Below are 24,747 nucleotides of genomic sequence, written 5' to 3' on the forward strand. Positions count from 1 at the left end.
CCAAATGAAGAGGTAGAAAGTGTTATCTGAATATTAATCTAATTTGCTTTAATTTGCATTACACTGATTATGAATGAGGTTGAATAGCTTTTCGGATGTTTTTCTTAGTCCTTTGAGCACTCCCTGTGGATATGAGCATTTATGAGGCTCTTGATTTTTTTTTCCAATTGGCACCAATTCACACTCCACCAGCAGTCTTTGGGGATGCCTGCTTTTAGAACAGGGATGTATCAATGTGAACTGGACTCAACAGAGGACGATCCAGCAGGAAGACCACTAGGTCTGGGTAAGCTTGAATAGAAGGACATTTTCATCAGGGAAACACACACAGGGAGTGAGAGTGGGGAGTGTTTTGGAAGCGGAGGGTAAAGGGTCTTGGTGAGAGCAGAGAGCAGTTAGCTGGGACTGACCAGGAAGAATATAAGATAAGCAAAGGGACCTCGGGATGGAGAGACTCGAATTAAAGCCAAACTGCTTATCCCACAGGTGATGAAAAGCCATGACAGATTCTTAAGCAAGGGAGTGATTTACAACTACTGTTAACTTTCTTGCTTGATCAAAACTCTAAATTCTCAACATGTTTTGTTGTTGTTCAGTTGCTCAGTCATGATCAGCCCTGTGGACCCCATGGACTGTAGCGCACCAGGCTCCTCCGTCCATGGGGATTTCCCAGTCAAGAATCTGGAGTGGGTGCCACATTCTTCTCCAGGGGACCTTCCTGAATCAAGGTTCGAACCAGCATCTCCTGCGTTGCAGGTGGATTCTTTGCCTCTGAGCCACCAGGTTCTCCATGTTTCAGATTAAACTTCACCCTCTTTACAGTAACTGGGATCAGGGAAAGAAGGGAAATGACATCCTTTGGACAGTTACTTGGGAGAAGATCTTAAGATGTATTTATACACAATACCAGGCATCCCAGTGAACCTACTGAGCCATTTTTTCATAACTTCTTTAATAATATCTTGACTGAAACTCAGTTCGTAATTTACTCCTGCCCTGTCTTTTGCTGCTGCCTCTTGGTTCTTTCCTCATAAACTCTTGCAGAGCCTCAGAGGGTCCCAGAGGCCAGACGGAGGCGCACTCAGCACTCAGGTAAAGGATGCCTTCCTTCCACAGACCCTCATGGCCCATCCCCAGCCCCACCCCCACCCCGTGGTATTGCTTGTCTCCCGAGATTCTTTGCGTGGCTGTGGGTATTTCTCTGTAATGCAGATTCCCTCTTATCCTCATGAACACACATGCACAGCCAGAGTTTAATCTACTAACCATGCTTGTCAGAAGCAGGTGGGTCTTTTTGTGGCTCTCCTCTGGGTTAGAGGGAAAGCCAGGAATAAGAAAAATGTGCTTGTAATCATATTTGCTTGGACTCTGGTTCACATGTATCCTACAAAGCTGGAAGAAGAAACTATTAAGAAACAGTCAAAAAAAAAAAAAAAACGCACCAATATTGTGGCAACAGCAAAGACCTAAGGTTCTCCTTTTTCTAAGACCTCTGGGATGGGGCGAGGGGCGGGGGGGCGTGCTGAACCAAGTGAGAAATGAGATCACAAGTGGGGAGATTAAGTCAATTCCAGGAAACAAGCCAAGTTGCTTCCTGGTTTAAAACAAAAACCTTGATTAAACAAATTATTTAAAAGTCCCCCAGGGCAGGGAAGGGGGAGTGCTCTTTGTACAAAGTGTAACTGTGGCAGGTGTGCTGTTCAATCAAGTCTGCAAACATTTATTACAGCTTGCAGTGTGCCAAGCACAGTTTTGAGCCCTGAAAATGAGTCTCTTCTCTCCAAAACCCATCCCATCAGGCAGTCAGGAGATAACACACAAATAACTCTAATACTCAGGAGTCTGTAATGGTGGTTTGGTGGTTCAGTTGCTAAGTCGTGTCCAACTCTTGCAACCCCATGGACTGCAGCCCGCCAGGCTGCCTCTGTCCATGGGATTCTCCAGGCAAGAATACTAGAGTGGGCGGCCGTTCCCCTCACCAAGGGATCCTCCCGACTCAGGAATCGAACCTGGGTCTCCTGCACTGCAGGCAGATTCTTTACCATCTGAGTTACGAGGGAAGCCTGTAGTAGGTGCCAATTTAAAGGTTCAAACAGCAGTGAGGTGGGGAAGAAAACACAGATTGGTGGGAGAACCAGGGCAGTTGAGGAGATAATTGGAACCCAGAGCCAGCTGACTAACTCAACTCCTGGAACCATTTGGGTTCATCTTGTTCATCCTCACCTGTAATATGAAGATGACAATAACCTCTTCATCATGCTGTCCTTGAAAGGGTTTTAAAAACAACTATGTGCCCTTCCCAGGATAGTGCCTGGCACATAGAAAGTACTTGGGAAAGGTTAATTTTCATCAGGGCAGCCCTCAATCACTTTATTTCTAATTATTATACTATCAAACTTTTCTATGACCACTTAATATTTATTTTAAAGCTTTCCTTAATCATGGCTGACCCTTGAAAACATTAAGTGAAATAAACCAGACACAACAGGATGGATACTATATGATTCCATTATATGCAGTATCTAGGCAAATTCACAGACATAGAAAGTAGAATAGAGGTTCTGGGGGGAGGGTAGGTGGAGAGGATACAGATACAGAAGCACACGTGCTCTGTCGGGTCTGACTCTGAGACCCCAGGGACTGTAGCCCGCCAGGCTCCTCTGTGCGTGGCATTCTCCAGCCAAGAATACCAGTCAGTGGGCTTCCATTTCCTCCTCCAGGGGATCTTCCCAACCCAAGGATCGAACCCACGTCTCTTGTATCTCTGGCAGATTAGGGACTGGGGAGTTATCTGCTTCCTGAGCACAGTTTCTGCTTGAGCTGATAAATGTTTGAAAGCAGCCTTGATGGATGCACAACAATGTGAATGTACTAAAGGCCGCTGAATCACACTTACAAATGGGCAGAAGGGCAAGTTTTTATGTTGTAGATAGTCTACCACGATGAGAACACAGTTCCCTGTGGCTTCCCACCATGGAGGGATAATACAAACCAGCGACTGTTTCCTAGAGAAACTTCTTAGAGAAGAAACTTTATCCCCTGAACCAAAGGCTGAGTTCTACAAACAGGTACTATGGGATGGTGGTTCTAGAGAGTTCTCCATAACCCTTCAGGCCAGTTTCTTGGCTCCCCTCTCTCCCCAAACAGAGCCCGACTTAGAAGTGATCCACAGACTGGAACTCTCGTCCCAAGCTGTTAAGGCGCAACAGAGACACTCAGGTGGGGCCAATATTTCCCCTAGGCAGGCCCTTCCCCGAGGATGCAGCGGAGATGGGAAGGATTTACCCAGGAGTCTGTGTGTCTTTGGGCCTGGGGGACGGGGCAGGCGCTGCATCCTCTGCTTTCCTGGGACAAAGAGAAGAGGGGGTGTCCTGTGGGTCAGCTCTGCTGGGACTCCTGGTCCAGTCCATCCTCCAACCCAGTTTCCGTCTGAAAGCTGACCACACCTCTTCCTAATCCGAGCTTGTGGTGACTTCTCGGCCATTTCTCCAGCGCAAGATAGCCGGGCCACCGCCCAACAGAAGGGATGGACTGGTTTCCTTCTTGTTCTTCTATGAGACTCAACGGTTTGGGATATCAGAACAGGTACTTTTCCCGTTTTTTCTGAAAAATCCAGGAAAAGGCGTGAGGTTGTTTGCGGTGCAAGGTTGTGTATTCGGTTGATATGAATCAGGTGCTGTGAGAAACAGCTTCCGGTGGGTCTTACGCAGGTCAGGGTCCTGGGTTCCCACAAGCGGTACCCCTGGGAAGCCCTGTGACCTAGTGTGGACCCGGTACCCCAAACCCCTCCTCTACAAAACGCTTCAAGTTTCCCTTCCAAGTCTACAATTCTGCAGCAAAAGTCTATGAAATTAGTACCAGAAAGAAATAGAAATGGTTACATATTTGAGCCTGAGCATCATTTTACAGATTAATGGGTTCATGATGTTGGCGAAAGATATGCGTGGTGGATCCAGTCGCTGCCGCTCAAAAGCCTGTAAACAGGCCAGGTTGATGGAAAGAAAAGTTTGCTTTATTTCAGATGCTGGCAACTGTTGGTGGGGAGAGGATGAAAGACATCTGTCCAAAGGCCAACTCCCCCTACCTTACAAGCAGGGGGTGAGAGCTTTTATAGACAGAGTGGGAGGAGGTTTCATACAGAAACAGCACGGTCATCTCTAACAGTCGTCTTTAATTGGTCATCAGTGGTCTGACTAGCATCATCTTGGTTGGTTTAGGTAGAGTTAGAACAAAGCTAGTGGAGGTGATGGAATTCCAGTTGATCTTTTTCAAATCATAAAAGATGATGCTGTGAAAGTGCTGCACTCAATATGTCAGCAAGTTTGGAAAACTCAACAGTGGCCACAAGACTGGAAAAGGTCAGTTTTCATTCCAATCCCAGAGAGAGGTAATGCCAAAGAATGTTCAAACTACCACACAATTGCATGCATCTCACACCCTAGCAAAGTAATGCTCAAAATTCTCCAAGCCAGGCTTCAACAGTACATGAACCATGAACTTCCAAATGTTCAAGCTGGATTTAGAAAAGGCAGAGGAACCAAAGATCAAATTGCCAACATTCACTGAGTCATCAAAAAAGTGAGAGAGTTTCAGAAAAACATCTACTTCTGCTTTATTGACATGCCAAAGCCTTTGACTGTGTGGATCACAACAAGCTGTGGAAAATTCTTCAAGAGGTGGGACCTCTTACTTGACCAGACCACCTTACCTGCCTCCTGAGAAACCTGTATGCAGGTCGAGAAGCAACAGTTAGAACTGGGCATGGAACAACAGACTGGTTCCAAATTGGGAAAGAAGTATGTCAAGGCTATATACTGTCACCCTGCTTATCTAACTTATATGCAGAGTACATCATGAGAAATGCTGGGCTGGATGAAGCACCAACTGGAATCAAGATTGCTGGGAGAAATATCAATAACCTCAGATATGCAGGTGACACCACACTTGTGGCAGAAAGCAAAGAACTAAAGAGCCTCTTGATGAAAATGAAAGAGGAGAGTGAAAAAGTTCACTTAAAATGAAGCATTCAGAAAACTGAGACCATGGCATCTGGTCCCATCATTTCATGGCAAATAGATGGGGAAACTGGAGATGGCAATGGCACCCCACTCCAGTACTCTTGCCTGGAAAATCCCATGGACAGAGGAGCCTGGTAGGCTGCAGTCCATGGGGTCGCTAGGAGTCGGACACGACTGAGCAACTTCACTTTCACTTTTCACTTTCATGCATTGGAGAAGGAAATGGCAACCCACTCCAGTGTTCTTGCCTGGAGAATCCTAGGGACGGAAAGCCTGGTGGGCTGCCGTCTATGGGGTCGCACAGAGTCGGATACGACTGAAGCGACTTAGCAGCAGCAGATGGGGAAACAATGGAAACAGTGAGAGACTTTATTTTCTTGGGCTCCAAAATCACTGCAGATGGTGACTGCAGCCATGAAATTAAAAGATACTTGCTCCTTGGAAGAAAAGTTATGACCAACCTAGACAGCATATTAAAAAGCAGAGACATTTCTTTGCCAACAAAGGTCTGTCTAGTCAAAGCTTTGGTTTTTCCAGTAGTCATGTATGGATGGGAGAATTGGACTATAAATAAAGTTGATCGCCAAAGAATTGATGCTTTGGAACTGTGCTGTTGGAGAAGACTCTTGAGAGTCCCTTGGACTGCAAGGAGATCCAGCCAGTCCATCCTAAAGGAGATCAGTCCTGAATATTCATTGGAAGGACTGATGCTGAAGCTGAAACTCCAATACTTTGGCCACCTGATGCCAAGAATGGACTCATTTGAAAAGACCCTGATGCTGGGAAAGATTGAAGGCAGGAGGAGAAGGGGACAACAGAGGATGAGATGGTTGGATGGCATCACCAACTCAATAGACATGAGTTTGAGCAAGCTCCAGAAGTTGGTGATGGACAGGGAAGCCTGGCATGCTGCAGTCCATGGGGTCACAAAGAGTCGGACACAACTGAACTGAACTGAATCTTTAGTTCCAAAGTGCACTTGTTTCCATTTCTTTGCAGTCAGTTCTTGGCATTGTGGCAGCTTAAGTCCTGGTCATCACGTAGTTAACTTCTCCACCTAGTGTTTTGATATCTATAAGACAGCTCACAGGATATGGCTCAGAATATTATCTACAGCCCTTGAGAAAGAACTAAAGGTCCTTGACTATGCTTAGTGACTACATTAATACTATTTAGTCTCTTTAGACTGTTTTCCTCTCTCTCAGCATTTCTCACTTCTCTGATTAAACTTACTCTTTGACTAAAGTTTTCCGCTGGCAAAAAGCAGGCAGAGGGCCTGGTGGGGAGACAAGGATCATAGCTCCGTTTCAATGACTCAGAGCTGCTTTGTGCTAAATTGCTTGCTACCGGGTGTCTGGCATCAGATAGCAGCAGGCACCTCGGTTCTTAAGGCCTCCTGATCCTGGCTACGAAGCTCAGGTGTGCTGCTTGAGATCCGATTATAACCCTGAATTGGCACATTTCCCTTTTCATCAGCATGCTGTCGAAAAATAAGCATGTGGCGATAACTTTAGAACTTTCTCTGGCTAGATGAGCTATGAGTAATTCTGGTTTCATTTTATTCAAATCTTATCCTCCAATTTTTAGTATAACACCTATTTAAAATGCTGCCTGAATACCTCCTAGCAACCATACCTGTCCTGGAATGGCACGGGAATTTCAGCCTTCAGACTCACTTTCCTTCTGGGGCAGAACCAAGAGACCCTCCAGGGAAGTTGAGACCCATCCCTGGGGCTGAGGTTTGGAGGGATGTGAGAGTCACACACAGAAGAGCTGGTTCCTCCAAAGTTATCAAGGGGAAGGACTAAGACCCTGACAAACTTAGAGGCAAGCAGCACAGTAATGAAATTACTGGCTAGAATGTGGCAAATGTTCTCCAACCCGGGAAGGACTTACACACCACCACAGGCAGGGACAGGATACGGTCGTACTTCTCTGGTGTCACTGGGATAGAGCTTATACTTGGTATGCCTTCAGTAATGGGGGCTTCATGTTGATGATTTGGTGTGGACTCGAGCCCACCACAGAGACCGTGGGAAGTGGTTGCTGTGGAGGGCTCCCCTGAAGCCAGCAAAACATAGGTCCTGCCCCACCTGCCATTACCCAGGAGGTGATGGTCATCATAAGAAAAGCCGTGATGAAACTCTGGTCAGGGGCTGAGGGTAGAAGAAAGGACTCTTCTGACCATGGTGTGACTTAAGGGTGAGAGAGAACTGTTCTGGGCAGCCAGGGGCCACTGTTTGGTGAGATCAGCTGCCACTTCACTTTGTTCCAGAAACATCAACATTGATGTAGCAGGTGTGAATGAGCACTGCCATTGACTCAGGTGGGCAAGACGTACAACCAGACTTTTAAAGCCATTAGGAGCTCTCCATGCTACCTGGGAGCAGAAAATGCAATCTAGTCACTTTCTGATCCAGGGTTATTTCTCCCTGAGGCAGAGTCTTAAATTCCAGGAGTGTTTCCAACACGTTCTGTTTCCCATGGGCTTCCCCAATGGCTCAGAAGTGCAGGAGATGCAAGTTTGATCCCTGGGTCAGGAAGATCCCCTGGAGAAAGAAATGGCAACGCACTCCAGTATTCTTGCCTGGGAAATCCCATGGACAGAGGAGCCTGGCAGGGTCACAAAGAGTCACACACGACTGAGCACAAATGTTGCACCTGTTTCCCGCTGGCCCCTGTGGGTGATGTACTGTATCTCAAGTCTAGTCATCAGCTTCTCTCCAAGCCGGCACTGGCAGGGTAGACACCTTGTTCTTATCTGATCCCCATCTCTCTGCTAATACAGTCCCTTGTGCCCACTGACCTCTCCTCACTATGAGCCCTACCCATGCACACAAGGAAGCCTGGACTGTTCTCCCCGGCTCTGAGTGTTCCAGACATGGGACAGCGAGTGCCAAGACCCTAGGGCAGGACCCAGCACATCACTGGGGTGACTGGAGGAGTGAGTGAGGAAACGGGGCGGGAGGGAGCCAGGAGCCAAGTCACACTGGGCCTTTTAGGCCGTGGTGGAGATTTTGTATAAATGTTTGCAGAAGGCCATTGGAGGACTTTGAGCAAGGGAGGGACATATACACAGTCACCTTTCCAGGTGGCCCGGAAGTAGATGACATGACCCTAGTTAGAGGGCTGTCCTGATAGTTGAAGTGAGAAATGACGATGGCTTGAAATAAAGTATAAATAGAAATTGTAGAAGTAGTAGCTGGATAATATGATATATTTTGCAGGTCAAGACAGTAGAACTTGCTGTTGGATTTAAGGTGTGAAAAAATGAGAAGAATCTAAGGTTAATCCTGGATTTTGAAGGGTGGTGTCATTGATTGGGGCTGGCACAGGCCCAGGGGGGTGTGATTGGAGGAAAAGTTGGCAAAGGAGCGGTGGGAACCGAGAGGTCTGTGGCCTTCTCCCTGTGGGATGGTGATTAGGCTTCTCAGTAGTAGAGGAATATAAGAGACAATTTTGTGCCCATTAGCAAAGCCTAGTAAAATAACGTAGGAAAGAGAATTTAAGGGTGCTTGATTGCAAGATATGCTGGGTTAATGGGAAAGATGAAGCCAGTTCAGATCACTGGGGCCAGGGGGGCTGAGGGCAAAGTTTTCTCTCCCCTGAGGCCTGTCTCCAGGGAGGTGAACAGGCCCAGAGAACTTAATCGGCTGGGTCTGATTTTCGGCTGGCCAAGCTGAGACGTGGTCTCTTGCCTGCATATTGGCACACCTTGCCTTGCAGGGAGCTGGGCCCTGTGCCTCTATCCTCCCAGGGGCAGCTAGTTGAAGGTCTGATCCGAATAGAGAGGAGACCAAGGCAATTTGTGCTTCTAAACACCAGCTTGACCCCCTGTGGAATATTGAAGGTAGACTCAATCAGGCTCTAGTTCATCACACCCTCTGGGCAGCCAACTCCCCCACCCACAGTGACCCAGGTGTCCTCTGCCCCTGGCCAAAGTCCTGAGTCAGCGACCCCAGGCAGACTCTGACAATCCGAGGCTACACAATCTCTTGAAACATTTGGTGCAATTAAAACAAGAGGCTTGATTTCTGAGAACTTGATTTTCCCATAATGTGTGAAAATCAAGTTTCACACAAGTTCCACTTTCACCAAGAAAACCTGTGAAGGTGCTGTGGGATATGCGACCCACCTGTGGCAGAAAAGTCAGAATGTGTTTATTGAAATATACATTACTGTGTGTAAAATGTGTCGCAAGAATCGGACATGACTTAGCTACTAAACCACCACATGTGTAAAATAGATAGCTAACGGGAAGTTGCTGTAACCACAGGGACCTCAGCTTGGTGCTCTGTGACAACCTAGTGGGGTGGGAGGTGGGGGGAAAATTCAAGAGGAAGGGGACATGTGTATACCTATGGCTGATTCATGTTCATGTGTGGCAGAAACCAACACAATATTGTCAAGCAATTATCCTCCAATTAAAAATAAATTTTTAAAAGAAAACTAATGGGGGAGGCTAGCTGCTTCCAAGTTTTCTTGAGAAACTTGTCCTAGTCACTGAAACAGATGACCGGCATAGATGCCAGCAAACATGCTTCTGAGAATTAACTGGGAAAATCAGAAGCCCTTGCACCTGGGTTTCAAGCCACTCAGCTGGAATTAGGATGTCCGTGCAGCTGCTAGCAAACAAAACTAGAAGGTCTCCAGAGAATATTCTAATCTTGCTTCTAGTTGATTAACTGAAGTTCCCTGACTTTCACCAAGAAAACCTCCGGAGGACCTTGTCCATCATCTGCCCGTGACTTACCTGTCTTGTAGACAAGGGAGCCCTCTGCTCCTAGGACAGTTTCTTGCTCCATCCACAGCGGGTATGAGGGGTCAGGGCACCGTACAGATCTCCTGGGATGACTGGCCGTGCCCAGAGACAATCTTTGCACTAAGCGGCCTTTCCTACTTGAAGAGTCTTCTTGATGGAAAGTGACAGCCCAAGGGATTGTGCAGAAGCTGTCATCAGGGTGATGCTGAGAGATCAGCCTCTCTGCATAGGTGCCGAATCCGATCTCAGAGACAAGAGTTCTGGGTGAGGTAGAAAACAATAGCTTTATTGCTTTGCTAGGCAAAGGGAGATACAGTGGGCTCCTGTCTCTCAAAACTGTGTCCCAACCTGCGAGGTTGAGGAGCAAGCTCCAGGCTTTGGTCATGGACAGGGAAGCCTGGCATGCTGCAGTCCATGGGGTCACAAAGAGTCGGACAAAACGGAGCAACTGAACTGAACTGACTGAATCTGTGAGGATTTGGTGAGGAGTTTTATAGCAATGGTTCAAGGACAGCTGGGGTTGCTGATAAGAGCAGGGCTGTGCTTCTTTAATGTGCTTTCACGTAATCTCTTGATGAGCTTCTCTGGCTTCTTTAATCCAGCCTCAAGTGATCTTCTCTGGGGTGAAGAATGCAGACATCTTTCATTTATTGGATTTTAGTTCTGTGAAGAGCTCAAAGATGTCAGTTCAGTTCAGTCGCTCAGTCATGTCCAACTCTTTGCGACCCCATGGACTGCAGCACGCCAGGCTTCCCTGTCCATCATCAGCTCCAGGAGCTTACTCAAACTCATGTCCATCAAGTCGGTGATGCCATCCAACCATCTCATCCTCTGTCATCCCCTTCTCCTCCTGCCTTCAATCTTTCCCAGCATCAGGGTCTTTTCTAGTGAGTCAGTTCTTCCCATCAGGTGGCCAGAGTATTGGAGCTGCAGTTTCAGCATCAGTCCTTCCAATGAATATTCAGGACTGATTTCCTTTAGGACTGACTGGTTTGATCTCCTTGCTGTCCAAGGGACTCTCAAGAGTCTCCTCCAACACCACAGTTCAAAAACATCAGTTCTTCAGCACTCAGCTTTTTTTTATGGTCCAACTCTCACATCTATACATGACCACTGGAAAAGCCATATTCTTTGACTGGATGGACCTTTGTTTGGCAAAGTAATGTCTGCTTTTTTAATATGCTGTCTAGGTTGGTCATAGGTTTTCTTCCAAGGAGCAAGCGTCTTTTATTTCATAGTTGCAGTCACCATCTGCAGTGATTTTGAAGCCCAAGAAAATAAAGTCTCTCACTGTTTCCACTGTTTCCCCATCTAATTACCATGAAGTAATGGGACCAGATGGCATGATCTTAGTTTTCTGAATGTTGAGCTTTAAGCCAACTTTTTCACTCTCCTCTTTCATTTTCATCAAGAGGCTCTTTAGTTCTTCTTCACTTACTGCCATAAGGGTGGTGTCATCTGCATATCTGAGGTTATTGATATTTCTCCCAGCAATCTGATTCCAGGTTGTGCTTCATCCAGCCTGGCTGATGTACTTTGCATATAAAATAAGCAGGATGACAATATACAGCCTTGACATACTCCTTTCCTGATTTGGAACCAGTGCATTGTTCCATGTCCAGTTCTAACTGTTGCTTCTTGACCTGCATACAGATTTCTCAGGAGGCAGGTCAGGTCATCTGGTATTCCCATCTCTTGAAGAATTTTCCACAGTTTGTTGTGACCTACACAGTCAAAGCTTTTGACATAGTCAATAAAGCAGAAGTAGATGTTTTTGTGGAATTCTCTGGCTTTTTCTATGGTCCAACAGATGTTGGCAATTTGATTTCTGGTTCCTCTGCCTTTTCTAAATTCACCTTGAACATCTGGAAGTTCTGGTTCATGTACAGTTAAAGCCTAGCTTGGAGAATTCGAGCATGACTTTGCTAGCTTGTGAGATAAATGCAATTGTGTGGTTGTTTGAACATTCTTTGGCATTGCCTTTCTTGGAATTGGAATGAAAACTGACCTTTTCCAGTACTGTGGCCAGTTGAGCTTTCCAAATTTGCTGGCATATTGAGTGTAGCACTTTCACAGCATCATCTTTTAGGATTTGAAATAGTTCAACTGGAATTCCATCACCTCCACTAGCTTTGTAGTGATGCTTCCTAAGGCCCTCTTGACTTCACATTTGAGGATGTCTGGTTCTTTGTGAGTGATCACACCATTATGATTATCTGGGCCATGAAGATCTTTTTGTATAATTCTTCTGTGTATTCTTACCACCTCTTCTTAATATCTTCTGCTTCTGTTAGGTCCATACCATTTCTGTCCTTTATCAGGCCCATCTTTGCATGAAATGTTCCCTTGGTGTCTCTAATTTTCTTGAATAGATCTCTAGTCTTTCCCACTCTATTGTTTTCTTCTATTTCTTTGCACTGATTGCTGAGGAAGGCTTTCTTATCTCTCCTTGCTATTCTTTGGAACTCTGCATTCAGATGGATATATCTTTTCTTTTCTCCTTTGCCTTTTGCTTCTCTTCTTTTCTCAGCTGTTTGTAAGTCCTCCTCAGACAACCATTTTGCCTTTTTGCATTTCCTTTTCTTGGGGATGGTTTTGATCACCACCCCCTGTACAATGCTACTAACCTCCGTCCATAGTTCTTCAGGCACTCTGTCTATCAGATCTAGTCCCTTGAATCTATTTGTCATTTCCACTATATAATCGTTAAGGGATTTGATTTAGGTCATACCTGAATGGTCTAGTGGTTTTCCCTACTTTCTTCAGTTTATGTCTGAATTTGGCAAAAGGAGTCATGATCTGAGCTACAGTCAGCTCCCAGTCATGTTTTTGCTGACTATATAGAGCATCTCCATTTTTGGCTGCAAAGAATATAATCAATCCAATTTTGGTATTGACCATCTGGTGACGTCCATGTGTAGAGTCATTCTTGTGTTGTTGGAAGAGGGTGTTTGCTATGACCAGTGCATTCTCTTGGCAAAACTCTGTTAGCCTTTGCCCTGCTTGATTTTGTACTCCAAGGCCAAATTTGCCTGTTACTCCAATAACCTCTTGATTTCCTACTTTTGCATTCCAGTCCCCTATGATGAAAAGAACATCTTTTTTGGGTGCTAGTTCTAGAAGGTCTTATAGGTCTTCATAGAACCATTCAACTTCAGCTTCTTCAGCATTACTGGTTGGGACGTAGACCTGGATTACTGTAATATTGAATGGTTTGCCTTGGAAACGAACAGAGGGCATTCTGTCATTTTTGAGATCGCACCCGAGTACTGCATTTTGGACTCTTATGTTGACTATGATGGCTACTCCGTTTCTTCTAAGGGATTCTTGGCCACAGAAGTAGATATAATGGTCATCTGAATTAAATTCACCCATTCCAGTCCATTTTAGTTCACTGATTCCTAAAATGCCTCTGTTCACTCTTGCCATCTTCTGTTTGACCACTTCCAATTTACCTTGATTCATTGTATGCATCCCTTGAGGTGAACTAGCAACCCCCAGGGCTGCCCTACTGTTTCTCAGCCCCTCCTCCCTTCCCTGATTAGCAACTGTTCCGTGATTAGAATCTGCCCCTTTGGAACTCAGAGAAGGTCTTGGAGGCTGGACAGAAAGGCTCCCAGGTCCGGGAGCCCCATGGGGTCCTGCTCAGTTTAAAGGATAGGAGTTAAAACAGATTGGTTCTTGTTTGTGATTTTTGACCTTCAATGTGATTACTCAAGGTGACCATCCCCTGGACCTATGTCATCCTTTCCAAGAGCCTTATTTCCATCTATGTCATCTGGGAACACTGCCCAGCATAATTTTATACTTAATCCTCTTTATAGGGACTAACTTAGAGATAACAGTCATAAAAGATTATAAACTCCTATTAAAATTTATATGGTTATAAATTTGGTTCCCTCTTCTTCCACAGCTGTTGCCTACAGAATGCTTTTAAAACTTATTTTCAGTCATACCTTTTTCTGTTTCTTTCTCCCAAATCCTTTTCAGTGAGAAGCCACAGAGCCCTGACAGCTAAGTCACCCTTTGTCAATTAGATGAACACCCAAACTTACCTTTTTCTGGGGCCACCAAGCATATCAGATTTTTTGTGAAAGGAGCCCCTAGCCATTCTTTGCAGCCTGCCCACCACATTACTCTGCTGTGGCCACCACAATGAAATACCACAGATCAGCCTTCCTAAGTGGTGCTAGTGGTAAAGAACCCACCTGCCAATGGAGGAGACACAAGGTTCGATCCATGGGTCGGGAAGATCCCTTGGAGAAATAACAACTACCCACTCCAGTATTCTTGCCTGGAGAATCCCATGGACAGAGGAGCCTGGCGGGCTACAGTCCCTAATGTCACAAAGAGTTGGACACAACTGAAGCCACTTGGCAGGCAGTAAACAACAGAGGTTATTTCTAACAGTTCTGGGTGGAGGCTGAAAGTACAGGATCACATATTGGCAGGATCGTTTCCTTCTGAGGTTTCTCTCCTTGCCTGGCAGATGGCTGTCTTCCCTCTGTGCCTGTCTATGCCTTAATCTTGTCTTCTTAGAATGATACAGTCCTATTGGACTAAAGAAAGAAAGTGAAGTAGCTCAGTCATGTCTGACTCTTTATGACCCCATGGACTGTAGCCTACCAGCCTCCTCCATCCATGGGATTTTCCAGGCAAGAATACTGGAGTGGGTTGCCATTTCCTTCTCCAGGAGATCTTCCCGACCCAGGGGTTGAACCCGGATCTCCTGCACTGTAGCAGACACTTTACCATCTGAGCCACCAGGGAAAATAGCCCCTATTGGATTAGGACCCACCCTAATGACTTCACTGTAACTTGACTGCCTCTTTAAATGCCGTGTGGCTCGGACAGTAAAGAATCCACCAGCAATGCAGGAGACCTGGGTTTGATCCCTGGGATGGGAACATCCCATGGAGGAGGGCATGGCAACCCACTCCAGTATTCTTGCCTGCAGAATCCCATGGACAGAGGAGCCTGGAGGGCTGCAGTCCATGGGGTCACAGAGAGTCGAACACGACTGAGTGACTAAGCACAGCACGTGTCTAAATACAGTCATATTCTGAGGGACTGGGGATTAGGATGTCAACATAGGAATTTGGGGGACACTTATCATCCCATACACTCACCCTATAGTAGAGAAACTGCTCCTTTGAAAGACCCTCTTTCCAAGCAGCTCCTCCACGGGAAGCCAAGTTTCATTTCCAGCTTACACAGCACTTGCTGCCAACAACATGGAGAGAGCCAGTCAGCAGGGGAGGTAGCACATCCCAGAGGGTCAGAGCTCCACAAGAACCCTCTGAGTCTCAGCAGGCACTCCCTCAAGGACTGCAGCATGGACCAGCTGCCTTTCTCAAAGACTAAGTAAGAGCATGGACCCTCCAAGAGCTTTCCTCTAGAAGGCATCTTCCAAACCCATGGATTGAACCCAGGTCTCCCACATTGCAGGTGGATTCTTTACCATCTGTGCCACCAGGGAAGCCCCATCACATGCTACAGGCTCCAGAATGCTCTGTGGTCTCTAGAAATCTGTCTCTCATCTCCAGCTTTCCTTTTATGGTGGTAAAACCTGGTTTCCCACCATTGGAACTGGAAGAAAGAGGACTCCTGTGAAAAAAGGGAGGCAGCCACGCCGACCCCATGGGGCTGAGTGATTGCCATGTTCATCTCTGATAAAGGGGACGATATGGAGACAGCAGTCACTGTAACCCAGAGCTGTCTCTTCGTGTGACAGTTTATTCACCCAAATATTGATGCCTGTTGTTAAAAGGTGAAGACAGGACTCACAAATGAGTGCGTTTCTCAGGGAACTGTGTGTTCTGACCACCCTTGATGAACTATGCGGTGGGGGATATTTACTCAGATTCTGGGCCTGTTTTCTTATCTGACAAATGGGAAGAATTCAATCAGTAAATACACATAAAGTGATTTTCAAGGAATAATGGCCCATCAAACATTATTATTTTTATTAAAATAAACTTCAGGTATGAGAGTTTTAAAGACAAGGGTACTTTCTTTAGGTGGACTAAGTAGGGAAGTTTTCATGGAAAGAAGTTTTTTTAGTGGATATTGGCAGGATTTGTAAGATTAGGCAGGCAACTTTCTGGAAAAAAGAAGTGAAAGTGTTAGTCACTCAGTCGTGTCTGACTCTTTGCAACCCAATGGACTGTAGCCCTCCAGGTTCCTGTCCATGGGGATTTCCACACAAGAATACTGGAGTAGGTACCCATTCCTTTCTCCAGGGGATCTTCCCGACCCAGGGATCGAACCCAGGTCTCCTGTATTACTGTCTGAGCCCCCAGCGAATCCCAAATGTGAGGAAAGGTCATTCTGAGAAGGCTGAGCTGTACAAGGAATGACGTGGGGGCAGGAAGCAGTGTCATCTGAATTGACAAGAGCCTAGAATTGCTCTCAAGTGGGGTTTCTGACTTCTTACAGTGATCTTTGTATCAGTGAAACCAGAAAAAAAGCAAACCCAGACTTTCACTGTGAACTGACCACATTGCAAGGCTGTGCCTTTACGCCTCATTTCCACAGGCCCTCTCAGCCCCCCAGTTAGGAAGCAGCCCACTGCCAAGACCACACTTTTAGCAAGAGGAGGAAACAGCATTTGAACCCACTTGTTCTGACCAGCAGAGCCCATGTGTTTGAACAAAACTCACAGCAAGGCGAATTGCTACACACACCAGTCACAGGATAAACTGCTCAGAAAGAAAGATGAAGACTGGGCAGAATGCATGTCAACACGGACTATATGGGACGCAGAGCCCGGCAAGGTCAGGGACGAATCAGTGTCAACGGTTTCAGGAAGGACTGTGGGAGAAGCACCAATGGAAGTGAAGGTGCAAAGCTTCAGCCCCCCTTCAGCCCATCCCCCCAAACACAGGGAGACACGCCCTCTCTGCACATCTGATGCTACAGTTCACACGGTGCGGAGTGCACTGATTCTATAACTACACCCGTAGTCATTTCAAGCCCAGGGCTGCATAGCTTATGACTGTTCATTGCAGGGAAGAAGTAGATTACGTCGTCTCCACTGATTTCAGAAAACCCAAGGTTAAACACCAAGAGGAGGTTGTGATGAAGAAAAGCCCCACCCTTCAAATGCCTTTCCTTTTCTCTAGAAGCTTCCAGGTAGAGCAAGGTCAGAGGAGGCTGAAGTCCTACCTCAGGCAGAGCCTGGCTGGCACCTTCCAGGCAAGGCACTTCAGTGGCCTCAGGCTTGGTCATCCTGGCCGGTTGGTTTATTTTCATAGTTGAAATGTGCTCTAAAATTGCAAAAAATCGTAGCGATGGAGCTGAGTCTCATGTGTCCTCAGATCAGAGGGCACTCGGGGTTCCTCCAAGTCAGCCCATGTCCCAGAGCTGGACCAGCCTACACAGCAGCTCCTGCTGCTCTGTCCCACGAGTGATGGTGCTGTTACTCCTGCCCTGTGTCCCATGATAGTGTGTGAGTGTGTGCACGTGTGTTCTTGGCCAGAATGAAAACAAAAGAAAATCTGTCACTCTGGAGACTTTCTTTTCTCACACAGGCTCATGTCAACCCCACACTGAAGATCAAAATCTTTGCTGTTGTTCAACTGTGTTTAACAGCAGTCCACGAAATTTAACATTCATGTTCAGAATATATGTTTTAAATGTGTCCCCAAGCTACCGGGCTTCCCAAGTGGCACTAATGGTAAAGAACCCACCTGCCAATGCAGGAAATGCAAGAGTTCAGTCCCTGGGTGGGGAAGATCCCCTGAAGGAGGGCATGACAACTCACTCCAGTGTTCTTGCCTGGAGAATCCCATGGACAGAGGAGCCCGGTGGGCTACAGTCCAGGGGGTCACAACGAGTGATACACAACTGAATGCAACTTAGCACGCACACCCAAGTTACTGTTTGTTTTTCCTTGTTATTAGTCCTTTCAAATTTCTCCACCATCTGTTAGTCCATCTTAATCTCTCTACAGTGAGAGAGGTTCGGAGCAAGAGGGAGCAGCCCTGACCTAGGAGGTGGCCCCACACTAGTCAGGCTGGTACTGCCCTGTTACACGGGCAGTGGCGCAGCATGCCAGCCGCGGAGCTCTGTGACCCAGGTGGAACGGGACAGGGGCAAGGCCACCCCTGCTTCACGTCTGAACACAGAAATAGGGCTGTGGTCCAAACCACGCCTGTGCTGGCAAACATGGTGGCCGCTATTCTCAGCGGTTCAGCACCAGCCTGGGCCTAGCCCATCCATCTTCCGGCCCCGTCTGCTAAAACACCTCATCACACCTGCTCCCTGCCATCATCCCATCCGGAGCGAAGCCCCACGACCTTGAACCAGCCCTGAGTCACTGAACACAAGCCCGAGTCCCATAACAAGTCCTTCCTAGCCATCCCCTGGCTAAAAAAGCCCCAGGTTTTCCGTGGTGCCAGTTCCCCGTCTCTGCAACAAACAGTTAGCCTGACTTCCTGAAAAACAGATGTGTCCCTGCAGTTTCCTGCCCCTGTCTGGGGGTAAAGGAGGTTAAACAGCCTTTCCACGTTGAATGCTATTTTTCAACTTATAGGGAAGAGCCTCAAATCCAGTTTTCAACATTTTCCATCTAAGTCTCTGCGTTCTCAACCGCGCGTTCAGTCATTTAGTCCGCAGACATTTGTTTGTGCCTGCTCTTGTGGGTTTCCGTCTTCCGCATCCCTTGGCACCCAGTTCTGGAGACAAATCCAACCCCAGGTTCCCACTGCCCATGGTCTTTGTAGATAACAAAGTGTTAGAACCAGAAGGGACCTTCCTTTTAACACAAAGGGTTACAATGACATCCAAAGTTAAGCCATCCATTCTCTTGTGGGCTTGCTTTCTATCTGCAGCAAATGAGCATCTTGGGAGGGGTCCCCAGAAGCAGACACTCAGAAGAGGACTTGCCTGCGTGTGATGACGTATTAAGGACGTGCTCCCAGGAGAGGAAGTGTGCGGAGCAGACAGGGATGGGAGGACTAAGCCAGCCAAGGGTGTGATCGCCAACAAAGCCTGAGGTATATTTAACCTGCTATCCCCAGCTAGGGTGATTTTCCCCACAGGGGGCATCTAGCAATGGCTGGAGACATGTTCATGTCTCAGCCAAGTGGATACTGTTGACATCCGGTGGGTAGAGGCTGGATGATGCTGAACACCCAACAGCCCACCACTTAGACTTACCAGATGGAAATGTCCATGGTGCCGCCTGCGGTTGGGAGATTCTGGCGAACAATGATGACAAAAAAGATCAGGGACTGAGGGACGAAGCCTGAACTTGCATGGAAAGTTCAGAATCAGCTGAAGCACTTGACTACTTTGCAGATTCAGCCAGCACTTTTATTCATAGCTTGATTGCATTACTCTCTGATAAATCTGCCTCCTTTTTTTTCAATTCCAAGCTTGACCTTCAGGAGAAATCAGCACAGTGCAGTAGAAAGGGCACATAGAAAGGGCACAGAGCTTGGAGCTGACTCTGATTCAGGTTCATCATTTACCTGACAGTTTGTCCGCAGTTACTTGAGCTTTCCACGCCTGGGAAATGGAGAGCATCATTCTAGCCTTTAGAGGGTTGTTGTGAGAGTTAAAAGGAAGCAATCAGTGAAACGGAGAAGGCGATGGCACCCCACTCCAGTACTCTTGCCTGGAAAGTCCCATGGATGGAGGAGCCTGGTAGGCTGCAGTCCATGGGGTTGCGAAGAGTCAGACACAACTGAGCAACTTCACTTTCACTTTCCACTTTCATGCATTGGAGAAGGAAATGACAACCCACTCCAGTGTTCTTGCCTGGAGAATCCCAGGAACGGGGGAGCCGGATGGGCTGCCGTCTATGGGGTCGCACAGAGCCGGACACGACTGAAGTGACTTAGCAATAGCAGTAGCAGCAGTCAGTGAAAAAGAGTCTGGAAGGTGGTGGGCCCTGCATCACTGAGAACTGTTAGTAAAGCTACTGCTGGTCTCCAGAGTCCTGCCAACCACTGGGTCACTAGTCTAGCGCCCAGGCAGGGGAGGACCACCCAAGTGAGGGATGCCCCGGCACAGGTGAGTCAGAGAAGAGATCATCTTGTCTTCATGGAACCTGAGTTAAACATGCCAGTTAGACTTTAGCTCTTTGGGTAGGGCAGCAAATTTAAAATGTTTCTGGCCACATTCTGAGAAATTTCCCACACGAAGGCTCTGTTTCTAGCTCTAGTTGCAGAGCAAAACTGTTCCGTGTTGTGTGGTTTTGTCTCAAGAGAACTGACTCGGTTCCCGGGCTGATGGCTGCGAGGTACCCAGGACAGGCCGTGTCCCCGCGTCCCGTGCTTGCAGTGACTCATCCTGGCCCCTGCCCCGCTCCCTGGGGGGCCTCCTCTAACCTGTAGGAAACAGGGAACCAGCTGGAGAGAAAGGGGACCCTCCCTTGTCTCCGCAGCTTCAGGGCACTTCTGCAGGGACCCTTGAGCCAGCCGCACATGCGTGGCTTTGCAAACACGGCATTTCTGGAGCTCGGGGAGGGGTGGGGGGGACTCGAGGTGACCAATGTGAGTCACGTGGTCTATGACAGATGTGGCCCCGGAAATGCCAGCGTCAATGTTTAATATTATTTGAATACCTGCCCAGTTTGTGTCACTTGGCACAGCAGGAACCCAAGGTGGCTGGCTGTGTGTCTCCCCAGTGTGTGGGAGGGAACGCGGATTGTAGGAGATGCTCTGTCTCCCTCGTGTGCAGCAGTCATTGAGACGTGGGACCCGGGCTTGTTCTGAGATGTTACCTTTGTCCAGAGTCACCAAGGGAGACCTCCATAGCGCTGACTACACAGAATCCACTTCGTCCAAAAGTAGCTACAGGTGCTGCTGAAAGGTACCCGCGGGCCCCTGGATGAGAGCCGCTCAGGACCGGTGTAACATCCAGGAAATAGTAAATGAAGCTGTTTATCGAAACAGGGCCATCAGGGCTCATTCCAGGTCTCAGGGGCTGGAGCAGAGAACACCTTCTCTTTCTGTGCTCCTCCCCTCCGCTCTACCTCTCCCCTACCCCCTCCGCTGCGCATGACCCGGGGCCTGCACCGTAGACCCTCAGCAGCCCCCTACAGCACCACTCGGCTCTCAGATCCCAAGATCCACATAATCCTCTTTTTAAATGCTTTTGTTCACCCACGTGGGCTTACAGCCACCTTCCTCGGGCTGCGTGTGTAAATGGTTTTTGGAGAGGCTGGGCTGATTGCAATTGCCCAGAACAACCTTCTCGGAGAGGGCTCGGTTCTGTTGAAAGAAGGGAGAGCTGGAGAGGTCCAAGGTGACTGAACTAGACACTCACTCTGGGGGACACCCACCCTGAGCGTCCCCCAGAGCCTGGTAAGGACCCCTGAAAGTGATCTTCAGCTGCTGGAAGGGCCTTGTGACCCTCAGGAAGCTTTGTCACTTTTGTCAGTGCTCTCCCACCGGTGTCCCCACCCCCAGGCCAGGACCAGGGGAAGCAGAGAAGCTGGGACTGTGGCACAGAGCCCAAGGGGCACCGGTGGTCAGGGCTGGGCCAGCCGGGCCGTCCTGAGCCCAGGGCGGCTCCTGGGTGCCTTGCTGGCCTTTTCTTCCTGCCTGACCATCACACCCCCTTTCTTCAGTCCCTCCCTTTCGATCTGATAACATTATGTCAGAGTTCCAGGAAAATTTAACGTGTCCAGGAGGCCCTCTCGTGTAGGAGGCCATTCGGCAGCAGTCAGTGGTCCAGTTACATCTTGCAAAATGAGAGTCTCCCCAACTCAAGTCAAGAGTCTCCTTTTGAACGTGTCCTTTGTGTAAGGCTTGTTTCTAGTCTGTGGGAGGTTGAGCAGACTACCCAAGCAGAGGACCCCCTCTTCCTCACCCAGGGCTAAGGGTTAGGAATGGAGGCTGGCAGTGGGAGGCTGGGGACGGGGAGAGAGGCGGGGGCGGGGGCAGGAGGGAGGCTGGGGGGCAGTAGGGAGGCTGGGGACCTGTTAAGGGGCCCGCGTGCAGGGAGCACCCACAGGCCAGGGTCCCAGCCCTGGGCTGGGGGCAGTGGGCTGCACGAGCTGTCTCCCCTGCCAGCCCCAACTCAGACCGCACACAGATCGCTTAACCACCCAGCTGCATCTCAGTCCCCTCATTGTTCTTCAGTCGCTCAGTCGTGTCCGACTCTTTGCGACCCCATGGCCTGCAGTGTGCCAGGCTTCCCTGTCCTTCACCATCTCCTTGCGTTTGCTCAAAACTCATGTCCATTGAGTCAGTGATGCCATCCAACAACCATCTCATCCTCTGTCATCCCCTTCTCCTGCTCAATCTCTCCCAGCATCAGGGTCTTTTCCAGTGAGTCGGCTCTTCGCCTCAGGTGGCCAAAGGATTGGAGCTTCAGCTTCAGCAGCAGTCCTTCCAGTGAATATTCAGTCCCCTCATGGAAAGTGGAAATAAGGACACGGCCCCCATGGAGTGTGTGCAAGCCTGGGTTCTTCTGAGAGACAGAACCGATAGGAAGTGCAGTCGACCTTTGAACAACATGGGGTTTGGGGCGCCAGCCCTCTGCACAGTGGAGAATCCTGGTATAACGTATAGTCGGTCCTCCCCATCCTGGGCTCTCCGTATCCGTGGTTGTGCATCTGTGGATTCGACCAATCACAGATGGAGTAGTACTGCAGTATTTGCTGCTGAAAAGCATCCCTGTATAAATGGACCTGCTCAGTCCAGACCCGTGTTGTTGAGGGTCATATGCATGTACATAAAGAGATTTATTATGCAGGATTGGCTCCATGGTTAGAGAAGCTGACAGGTCCCAAAACCTGCAGCTGGCAAGCTGGAGACCCAGGAGAGCTCATGGTATGATTCCAACCCATGTCCGAGTTCAGAGGCAAAACCAATATCCTAACTTAAAGACAGTCAGGCAGAGAGAGGGGCTTTCCCCTGCTCAGACTTTTTGTTCTATTCAGGCCTTCAACAGACAGGCTGATTCCTACCAGCACTGGGGAGAGCAGTCTGCGTTCCTCGATCTACAGACTCAAATGTTAATCTCATCCAGAAACACCCTCACAGACATACACAGAATCATCTTTGATGAAATATGTGGGCATCCACAGAATTAAGCATCACAGAGTGGTTGAGAGCATCGAAGGCTATAACACAGAAAAGACATCAAGGCCAATTGGTCCCCACCAGTCCTGGGTGCCCCGCAGCGAGCCTGTGTTAGGGACCCCCACCTTTCATACATTCTGCAGGACTAGGCTGATGAAAATAGATTTGTGTCTTTTTTCAAGGCTTTTTTCTAGTTGTTGTTGTTGTTCAGTAGCTAAGTCTTGTCCGACTCTTTGCAACCCCATGGACTGCAGCACGCCAGGCTCCCCTGTCCTCCACTATCTCCCAAAGTTTGCCCAAATTCATGTTTTCTCATAAGTTTTATTAAACCTTTGGTTATCGTAATGTTCTCTATTCTGGAACATAGACCAAGATGCTCTCGATTGAATACAGACTTAGCTGTTTGATTGTTTTAGTTTTGATATAGACGATAATACATTGTATGATGCTCTCAAAGAGCTCATGACTCACAAGTTGTTCTGGCATCTGGATGGATTTGAATGTTCCTGGAAATGAGCACCTTCTTTCATGGTCTCCTTTGGTGGAGGTGGCACCAGACTCCCTGCCAGTTGTCTTAAGAGAGTAGAGAACAGACCTCAAGATGCCCAGCTGCCCAAAGCCTCTGGACACACGGGTTTCCACTGGGATAGGGTCTGATCTACCACTGGGTCCTGCAGCCCAAATGTCATAACTGCCACCAGAATCTGAAGACAGATGGGCAAGCGGGGGAGGGTGGCTTATGAGTCTTTAGACAGGTGGGATGTGGGGAAGGAGTAGAAGGGATGCCCACTTTTCTTGGGCAGAGACTGTAAGGACATCTGGATTAAATTGAGATGTCACTCACTCCATCTGAAATAATTAATCGTAGTAAATCGTGTTTGATTTAGATTTAAATGGTGTGAAGCTGGTAGATGAAGGGATTGAAAACACAGCAAAGTGAGTTTGCTCTGGTTCTTTTCTGGTCACTTGATAATTTTTCTCTTCAGTTTGTCCAAACAGGATGTAGGTCTAGATCCTCAAGGACTGAGTTTTTTAAAAAAGCAACACTTTAGGAAAAAAACATTAACTGATCCTGAGTTCCCTTTCCAGATGCATATTCTCACCAGTTTTACATCTCCACCATAGGCATGTCCATTCACGCAGTCATGCCGTTGGACAGTTTTCACTGACACGAATCTGCAGCTGCCCCTACTGCATATTTCCATGTGTGACGCAGTATCTGTGGAACAGAAGTAAAATTGCAGTGCCATCTTCAGGAAACGAAAAGTCTCTCTTTGTAAAGCCCTCCATATGTAGCTCCAAGTGACCTAAAGCTGTCCCGGGGTTTGAAGATAAATCTCTCCTTTACGTTTGGAGCAGAGTAGGTGAGGCAGAGGATAAACACGGGGCAGCTCCTTGCCGTGAAACGTAATAAATCTTCCAGATAACCACAGAGGCACTAGGATTTAGTGCTCTGGGAACCAGAGAGGGGGCAGCTTCCTTGTTTCACAGCTGTAAATTTTATGACAGATGGCTGGAAGAGAGGAAAACTTGAAAGCAGGAATCAAAGTTGCCTGGATCGCAAGTGAGAGGCTGCTGTTTTCCTGAACCTTCGGTGGACTGGTAAAGACAGCAGGAAGCCTGCCTGGTTCCGGATGCTGGCTCCTGGCCTGGCAGGAGTTTATGGTGCGAGCTTTGGTGTGTCTGAGGAAGCACACACGTGTGTATTTAGATACGAGCATTGGAGAGACTGTGACAGACCACGGGAGGCTGCAGAAATTCAGGCCACGAGTGGACAAATCACAAGGCTTGGCTTCAGAGAACCAGAGAAGGCTAGAGCCAGAAAGGAGTGTCTTTTACAGATGAGCAAACAGAGGCCTGGAGAGCAGACTCCCCTTGCCCAGGGCCACACAGCGAACAAATGCTTGGGAATTCCAGAAAGGGAAGC

The 24,747-nt window shown here is 48.0% G+C and overlaps 2 long non-coding RNA genes across 2 annotated transcripts in view; one reads left to right on the plus strand and one right to left on the minus strand.

Annotated features, from left to right (window-relative positions):
- Positions 1-36: 36 nt before the first annotated feature.
- LOC129659639 (uncharacterized) lies at positions 37-2,054 on the minus strand. Its single transcript, XR_008718167.1, has 3 exons — positions 2,010-2,054; positions 1,267-1,392; positions 37-825 (listed from the first exon to the last, which is right to left on the minus strand). It is a non-coding gene; the product is annotated as an uncharacterized LOC129659639 (long non-coding RNA).
- LOC129659638 (uncharacterized) overlaps positions 1,508-24,747 on the plus strand; it is a 28,456-nt gene continuing 5,216 nt past the window's right edge. The window contains exon 1 of the long non-coding RNA XR_008718166.1: positions 1,508-3,585. This is a non-coding gene — a long non-coding RNA (uncharacterized LOC129659638). The remainder of the gene's footprint in view (positions 3,586-24,747) is intronic.

This window comes from Bubalus kerabau, chromosome 8 (assembly GCF_029407905.1).
Source record: "Bubalus kerabau isolate K-KA32 ecotype Philippines breed swamp buffalo chromosome 8, PCC_UOA_SB_1v2, whole genome shotgun sequence".
Lineage (NCBI taxonomy): Eukaryota > Metazoa > Chordata > Mammalia > Artiodactyla > Bovidae > Bubalus > Bubalus kerabau.